General features: G+C 43.3%; 1 non-coding gene across 1 annotated transcript; it reads right to left on the reverse strand.

Moving 5' to 3' along the window:
- Positions 1-939: 939 nt before the first annotated feature.
- Trnap-cgg lies at positions 940-1,014 on the reverse strand. Its single transcript has one exon. It is a non-coding gene; the product is annotated as a tRNA-Pro (tRNA).
- Positions 1,015-9,003: the final 7,989 nt, after the last annotated feature.

Here is a 9,003-nt window from a genome sequence, read left to right on the forward strand (position 1 = left end):
CAAGAGTGCCATCTAGTAGCCTCAAGTAGGATCAGGCTACTTAATAATCAAAATATAGACAGATGAATATTGTAATGAACATTATTTAGTACATGAAGTAAAAGGCAATATTTTGTTTTGACAGCAGCAGACAAGGTAACATTTTGTCTACATAAGAGCTTAGAACTATAGTTTAAAGGTTGTAAATGCCATTATAATATTATAAAGGGGGCTGAACGGCACAGCATGAAGAAAAACAATATAACATGAAATGCAGCCAACATAAACCATTTAATAAACAAAAAATTATTAGTCGACTTTATTAGAAAAAATATTTCGGTAACTGCACGAGGAAACACGAAATCTAATATCAGGTAGAAGTTTTCATTACGTAATTGTAGATGCTCATTAACTATGAGACGCAAAAAGCTATGCTGGTAACATTACATGACAATAATATTGTGATGTATAAGTTTAAGGAGATAACTAAATTACGTATAAATGATAAGGTAAATATTAAAAGAAGCAAAACGAAGAAAATTAAATGTTGAAGTAGTTAATTAGTGAATTCCGTTGATGTAGTCTTTACTAATTATTATACAATAAAAATCAATCATGGCCGAACGTGTATAATTAGAAAATCTGAACAAACCGCTCGAATATTTCGGTCGCGACGCGTTCAATACACTTTCATGTCCACATTTCTTGTGTACACTGGGACGTCCTTAAATCGGAAATGAAACACAAATTTTAAGACTTAGTTAATAATTTATTGCGTCATACTGTACCTTAGTTATTCACATCTATAAACGGACGCTGCGAAAAGACGAAGATTGTGGAACCCTGAAAATGCTGTTATGTGATAGATGTGGCTTTCTCAGTTAAACGGTTGTTTTACCTAGCAAGTCAATCATTCCAAAGAAATGCACTCTCTGAAACTTCCTGGCAGATTAAAACTGTGTGCCCGACCGAGACTCGAACTCGGGACCTTTGCCTTCCGCGGGCAAGTGCTCTACCAACTGAGCTACCGAAGCACGACTCACGTCCGGTACTCACAGCTTTACTTCTGCCAGTACCTCGTCTCCTACCTTCCAAACTTTACAGAAGCTCTCCTGCGTACCTTGCAGAACTAGCACTCCTGAAAGAAAGGATATTGCGGAGACATGGCTTAGCCACAGCCTGGGGGATGTTTCCAGAATGAGATTTTCACTCTGCAGCGGAGTGTGCGCTGATATGAAACTTCCTGGCAGATTAAAACTGTGTGCCCGACCGAGATTCGAACTCGGGATCTTTGCCTTTCGCGGGCAAGTGCTCTACCAATAAGGGAAATGAAGTCCGAAACCATCGACAAAGTGAGCTTTGGTGGTGATGAACGAGACGCCTCCGTACTCATCGACCTCAAGAAAATGCAGCAGAAATTGCTGACTAACTCAATTGCAGAACATCACTTGTAGTCTAGGTGACTACATTCGAAGCAATGACTTAACGTCAAATGGCTCCATTTTTACTTCGGCAACAGATCAAGTAGAAATCTGCAATACAGAAGATGAGGAGGAAACAAAGGAGGAAGAGAGGAGCAAAATGACATCGCTAGCAAAATTAATACGCCTGATGAAGCTACTGCTTTCATAAACGATGTAATGCAATTTGCAGAACACAAATACTCCTGAACTTTCAGAACTATTAGATAATTCTAAAAAATTGTATAGAAAAATCTATACCGAAAATGATTTCTAACAGGGTTCCCTCCTTGATATTTTGCGAGAAAAAGTTAAAAGAAAAGCCAATAAAAGCAGGAATAATTGAGGGGCGTTCCATAAGTAAACCAATACGTTTTTGTCTTTTCGATTCAAAAAATGCGGAATTGGTACGTGCCATGGTGAAGTATTCCCGCTTCAGCCCCTACAGTTTCATGAAACTCCGATAGGTGACGAAGCTATACGTAGTCTTCCAAATGGAGTCTGTAACAGAGGTGCATTCCAAGCAGACGCCCGCCATTTAGTTTTCTTTGCTGGAGAAACAGAGCATTGTACATGTTTATTTGTGCTTGCCGAATGTCTACGGAGACCGGCCAGTGAACAAAAGCACGGTGAGTCGTTGGGAGCGACGTTTGTCGTCATCGCAACAGTGTCACGATAACCTGTCCGATTTCCCGCGTGTCGCCGGCCGCATACAGCTCTGCTACTCTCAAGAAATTGAAGACACAACTTCATCGTAACAAGAATGGAAATGAATTGCTCCTTGTCTATAACACGCAAGCCTTCAAACAAGTCTGCGCACCCGAAAACGCTCAGAAGACTTAATTCGACTGTTCTTCCTCATCCATCCAACAAATCGTAGCTCGCGCCTTCCGACCTCCATTTGTTTCACCCAATGTAGGGTGGACTCCGCGGTAATCAGTACGAGAACGATGGGAAGGCTGTTGACGCAGCAGGACGTCGTCTCCGACGTCGACCGATAGAGTGGTACCATGCGGGCATACGGACCCTTCCAGTAAGGTGGCGTAAGGCCGTAGCACTGAAAGGAGATTGTATTGAAAAATTATGTTTTGTAGCCAGGGGGGTGTAGAATATTATGGTGTATTGAAATTCTGCTTTCAGAAATAATGTGTTCTATTGCTTATTTAATATCCATCGTACGTATTGTACAACAATATACGAATTTAAAGCCGTAGTAAAAATACAGAAAGTCACCAGTTGTTCGGTCGTACCACACACAGAAAGCGGACATCTACTGTATAGGAATAAGAGAACGGAAATAGATGCGTATTTACAAATTTGTGCTATAGTGGGTGGTACTTTACAATTTTATGCAGCCTTGTGTGTTTTGTGTAATCTGGAATCTTGTCCAATTTGGAAAATTATTTTAATCTCATGCTATTCCGTTTTGAACAAGTGTTACTGTTGTTATTCTGAATATTCAACTGAAACCGAAGTAACATCAGATGCGGCACAAGAAAATGTCATACTATACTCACATCAACAAAAGTTTTGCATCACCCAGGTATACCAAAGAGATGAGTTGCTATTGTAACTACTACTCCGAACGGAAGGTCATCTCCGACGTTACTTGTAATTACTAACACATAACCTAGAGGGAGAATGCCGCAGTCGAATGGATTACAGCATTTCACGCGGAAGTAAAGCACCGTTAGCTACGAGTTGAAGATGTTTGTGGAACGTTAGAATTGATATCCATCGTGCTACCTAGGACAATCGCGACTAACGATCGGACCTGCATTATCACGTTAAGCGCAGAAGACTGTCTACCAAGTAGTTCAACGTGTGCTCCGGTGTGCAAGAGATGTGGCGCGGGCATGGAATCGGTTTCAACTGAGAGCACCTCATAGGCTATCCATGTTCGATAGGTGCACAGGCTGATCGAGAACTATAATTTTTGAGTGAAAAGTCCCGTGGGCTGAGTACTCGGCGGAGAATTCGGCGTTCGAAGACGCTACAGGTGGTCATACATCACATCAAAGAGTTAAGCGACGACTGTGTGATGCGAATCGCCAGTCCCGAAACCCATGGTCAACACCAAGACGTACACTGTAACAATATAGATTGCGTTACAGATGGGCGAGACGCCATGCAGAATGAAAGCCCTAGGATTGGCGTTGTTTACGGATGAAATATTAATATTTGTGTATCATGACACTCGCCGACATGTTTGCAGGCAACCCACAACATATGCAACAAGGTGGTGATGGAGTAACGTTCTGGTGTGGCATTACATGGGGCCACCGTACACCACTCGTCCTTGTTGAGCATAATCTCATTGGTCTATGGTACACGGACGAGATTCTGCAGCCAATAGTAGGACCGTATCAGCAATATTTCTGTATTACTTTTATATTTATGGATGACAAATCGCGTGTTCATTGTGCTGTTCTCGTGAACGCGGTCCTTCAGCATGCCAGGGTCACCACACTGGATTGGTCTCCGAGTTCCCGGATTTGAACCCAATCCATCATTTTTGGGATCGCTGACAAGCTGGTTTGGACGTGGACAATGAGTACACGCTCTCTGCTACTTTCGCTATAGAGACATCCAATTACCATGTCTGAGCCTGCTTTAACCGTGACCTTCACCCATATCATTTCACATTTCGGATCTCCGTCAATTTCCTTCGATACTATTGCACTTCTTATCGCTATAAACACGTCTCCCCCTTCACTGTCCAGTCTGTCTCTGCGGTATACATTCCAATCTGAGTTTAGGATTCCATTACTGTTTACTTCTGGTTTCAGCCAACTTTCTGTCCCTAGTACTATATGGGCGTTGTGACCGTTTATTAATGAGAGCAGTTCTGGGACCTTTCTATAGACGCTCCTGCAGTTTACTATTAGCAAATTAATATTGTTATTCCCTGTTGCAGTTTGCCTACTCCTAGCTTACCGCGTCTCAGGAGGCGTCTTGTCGGGCCTAGGGAGGGAATTCTCTAACCTAAAAAACCCCCATGTGCACTCCACACGTACTCCGCAACCCCTGTAGCCGCTTCCGGCGTGTAGTGCACGCCTTACCTACTCAAGGGGAACCTACATTTCTCCACCCGATAGCGGAGGTCGAGAAATTTGCACCCCAGATCTCCGCAGAATCGTCTGAGCCTCTGGTTTAAGCCTACCACTCGGCTCCAAACCAGAGGACCGCGATCGGTTCTGGGAACGATACTACAAATAGTTAGCTCAGATTCCACCCCGCGAGCGAGGCTTTCCGCCTTCACCAATTCCGCCAACCGCCTGTACGAACTGAGGATGACCTCTGAACCCAGACGGCAGGAGTCATTGGTGCCGACATGAGCAACAATTTGCAGTCGGGTGCACCCAGTGCTCTCTATCGCCGCCGGCAGGGCCTCCTCCACATCTCGGATGAGACCCCCCGGCAAGCAGACAGGGTGAACACTGGCCTTCTTCCCCGACCTTTCCGCTATCTCCCTAAGGGGCTCCATCACCCGCTTAACTTTGGAGCTCCCAATAACTAATAAACCCCTCCCCCCGTGTGCCTGCTCGGACCTTGCTGAAGGAGCAGCCACATGTACACTCACGGGCAGAGTGGGCGATGCCACACGGCCAGCCTCCACATTGACCCTCCGCCTCGTGCGCCGCGAACGCCGCTGAACCCGCCACTCCCCTTGGGGAGAGGGTGGCCCAACCGCGCCCGGTACCCGCGAAGATGTCTCGACAGCAGGGACAGTGGGTGAATGAAGCATGTAACGCCTGGGGTGTACCATGCGACGCACCAGACTCCCCACTGCCGCTACACTCTGAGGCAGCAGCCTGAAGACGGTGGACCGCGACCATCAACACGCTCAGCTGTTCGCGAACAGTGGCCAGCTCCTCCTGCGTCCGTACGCAGCAGTCACACATCCTATCCATCCTAAGGAATCAATTTACTGAAGAGAGTTAATCAACTTTTAACTAGACTGCTAATTCACTAAAGGCGGCTGATTATTGACTAAACTGGGATTGCTAGCCACTTCTTGTAGAAAACAATGAAAATAGCACTACCTGTCTCTGGACTGTATTGAAAACAAACACTAGCACAACTGGCACTATGGTTGACTAAAGGGTCTCACTCTGACTGTATTCAAAACAAACACGAAATCTATGGAACACTATTAATAGCACTCGACAATTAAAGCTTCCTAAAAGCAAAAACACATGGAAGAAGAAGTGACAAGTAAGACAAATATAGTTAATACTTAAATTAAGGTAGCTCGCTGCACAGCAGACGTGAAGCAGACGGCGGTTAGGAAGGATAATATGGAAAATATTTCGAGTAGATTTCCCCACCATGTTATAGTTCTGGGAGGAGATTTTAATTTGCTGGATATAGACTGGGAGACTCAAACGTTCATAACGGGTGGCAGAGACAAAGAATCCAGTGAAATTTTTTAAAGTGCTTTATCTGAAAACTACCTTGAGCAGTTAAACAGAGAACCGACTCGTGGCGATAACATATTAGACCTTCTGGTGACAAACAGACCCGAACTATTTGAAACAGTTAACGCAGAACAGGGAATCAGCGATCATAAAGAGGTTACGGCATCGATGATTTCAGCCGTAAATAGAAATATTAAAAAAGGTAGGAAGATTTTTCTGTCTAGCAAAAGTGACAAAAAGCAGATTACAGAGTACCCGACGGCTCAACACAAAAGTTTTGTCTCAATTACAGATAGTGTTGAGGATCAGTGGACAAAGCTCAACACCATCGTACAATATGCGTTAGATGAGTATGTGTCAAGCAAGATCGTAAGAGATGGAAAAGAGCCACCGTGGTGCAACAACCGAGTTAGAAAGCTGCTGCGGAAGCAAAGGGAACTTCATAGCAAACATAAACATAGCCAAAGCTTTGCAGTCAAACAAAAATTACGCGAAGCGAAATGTAGTGTGAGGAGGGCTATGCGAGAGGCGTTCAATGAATTCGAAAGTAAAGTTCTATGTACTGACTTGGCAGAAAATCCAAACAAATTTTGGTCTTATGTCAAAGCGGTAGGTGGATCAAAACAAAATGTCTAGACACTCTGTGACCAAAATGGTATTGAAACAGAGGATGACAGACTAAAGGCCGAAATACTAAATGTCTTTTTCCAAAGCTGTTTCACAGAGGAAGACTGCACTGTGGTTCCTTTTCTAGATTGTCGCACAGATGACAAAATGGTAGATATCGAAATAGACGACAGAGGGATAGAGAAACAATTAAAATCGCTCAAAAGAGGAAAGGCCGCTGGACCTGATGGGATACCAGTTTGATTTTACACAGAGTACGCGAAGGAAATTGCTCCCCTTCTTGCAGCGGTGTACCGTAGGTCTCTAGAAGAGCGTAGCGTTCCAAAGGATTGGAAAAGGGCACAGGTCATCCCCGTTTTCAAGAAGGGACGTCGAACAGATTTGCAGAACTATTAACCTATATCTCTAACGTCGATCAGTTGTAGAATTTTGGAACACGTATGATGTTCGAGTATAACGACTTTTCTGGAGACTAGAAATCTACTCTGTAGGAATCAGCATGGGTTTCGAAAAAGACGGTCGTGTGAAACCCAGCTCGCGCTATTCGTTCACGAGACTCAGAGGGCCATAGACACGGGTTCACAGGTAGATGTCGTGTTTCTTGACTTCCGCAAGGCGTTCGATACAGTTCCCCACAGTCGTTTAATGAACAAAGTAAGAGCATATGGACTATCAGAGCAATTGTGTGATTGGATTGAGGAGTTCCTAGATAACAGAACGCACCATGTCATTCTCAATGGAGAGAAGTCTTCCGAAGTAAGAGTGATTTCAGTTATGCCGCAGGGGAGTGTCATAGGACCGTTGCTATTCACAATATACATAAATGACCTGGTGGATGACATAGGAAGTTCACTGAAGCTTTTTGCAGATGATGCTGTGTTGTATCGAGTGGTTGTAATAATGGAAAATTGTACTGAAATGCAGGAGGATCTGCGGCGAATTGACGCATGGTGCAGGGAATGGCAATTGAAAATGTAGACAAGTGTAATGTGCTGCGAATAAATAGAAAGATAGATCCCTTATCATTTAGCTACAAAATAGCAGGTCAGCAAATGGAAGCAGTTAATTCCATAAATTATCTGGGAGTACGCATATAGGAGTGATTTAAAATGGAATGATCATATAAAGTTGATCGTCGGTAAAGCAGATGCCAGACTGAGATTCATTGGAAGAATCCTAAGGAAATGCAATCCGAAAACAAAGGAAGTAGGTTACAGTACGCTTGTTCGCCCACTGCTTGAATACTGCTCAGCAGTGTGGGATCCGTACCAGATAGTGTTGATAGAAGAGATAGAGAAGATCCAACGGAGAGCAGCGCGCTTCGTTACAGGATCATTTAGTAATCGCGAAAGCGTTACGGAGATGATGGATAAACTCCAGTGGAAGACTTTGTGGGAGAGACGCTCAGTAGCTCGGTACGGGCTTTTGTTAAAGTTTCGAGAACATACCTTCTCCGAAGAGTCAAGCAGTATATTGCTCCCTCCTACGTATATCTTGCGAAGAGACCATGAGGATAAAATCAGAGAGATTAGAGCCCACACAGAAGCATACCGACAATGCATCTGGCCGAGAACAATACGAGACTGGAATAGAAGGGAGAACCGATAGAGGTACTCAGGGTACCCTCCGCCGCACACCGTCAGGTGGCTTGCGGAGTATGGATGTAGATGCAGATGTAGATTCCAGAGTCGTGAAATTTGATCCACGTCTGGCTGGCTGGATGTTATGCCACGACGGATTCAAACCTGCTTCCAAGCGACGGACATCCACCACGTATTGACTTTGCACATGGCAAACAAATGACTTTGTTGAAGTAAACCACACCTATGTGATTCAAAGAAGGCAAATGTTCATTATCCTGCAAACTTTCCTGGAGTGATACTTCGTGTTTAGTTTGCAATAGATAAGCACACATGTGTGAGTACAGGTACAGCTACTTAACTTTTGAATTCTTCTTCCTGTTTTCTGTTCGTTCCTTTGTCTAGTAGGTATATTCTGCTTAGCTCGAGGTCCTAAGGTTGCAGATTGTTAATATGTGCCACAATGTAAATACATTAAGCAGGTTGTTTCTTTTCTTCACTCAAATTTTTAATGTGTTTATGACATATTTGTAGTACTTCAATTTTTTCCAATAGTATATGATTAATAACCATGTTTTCCCTACATGCACATTTCACAACCTCATTCTACACATACCTAGCAGCAGCTGGAAGGAGTGTCACACAAAAACGAAGATCCGTGCATTTTTACTAACGATATATAAGGATTAATAAATGTTACGTGCAACTTTCGAGTGTTAGAGAGTATGTTAAAATTTGAGACTTTATATTGCCAGTAAATTTATAAGTGATGTTATGAAAATAAAAAGAATTAATACTAATCTTTAACATGAATTATCTCTAAATCAAATTACGACTTTTTAAATGCATCAAGAAAAATTTTGAAGAACACTGGTCTCTTTAGAATCATTGTACCTTTAGTAATAACCATATATTTGTTTCTTAGCAACTATAAGC

Source organism: Schistocerca americana, chromosome 7 (genome assembly GCF_021461395.2).
Source record: "Schistocerca americana isolate TAMUIC-IGC-003095 chromosome 7, iqSchAmer2.1, whole genome shotgun sequence".
In the NCBI taxonomy this organism is placed as follows: domain Eukaryota; kingdom Metazoa; phylum Arthropoda; class Insecta; order Orthoptera; family Acrididae; genus Schistocerca; species Schistocerca americana.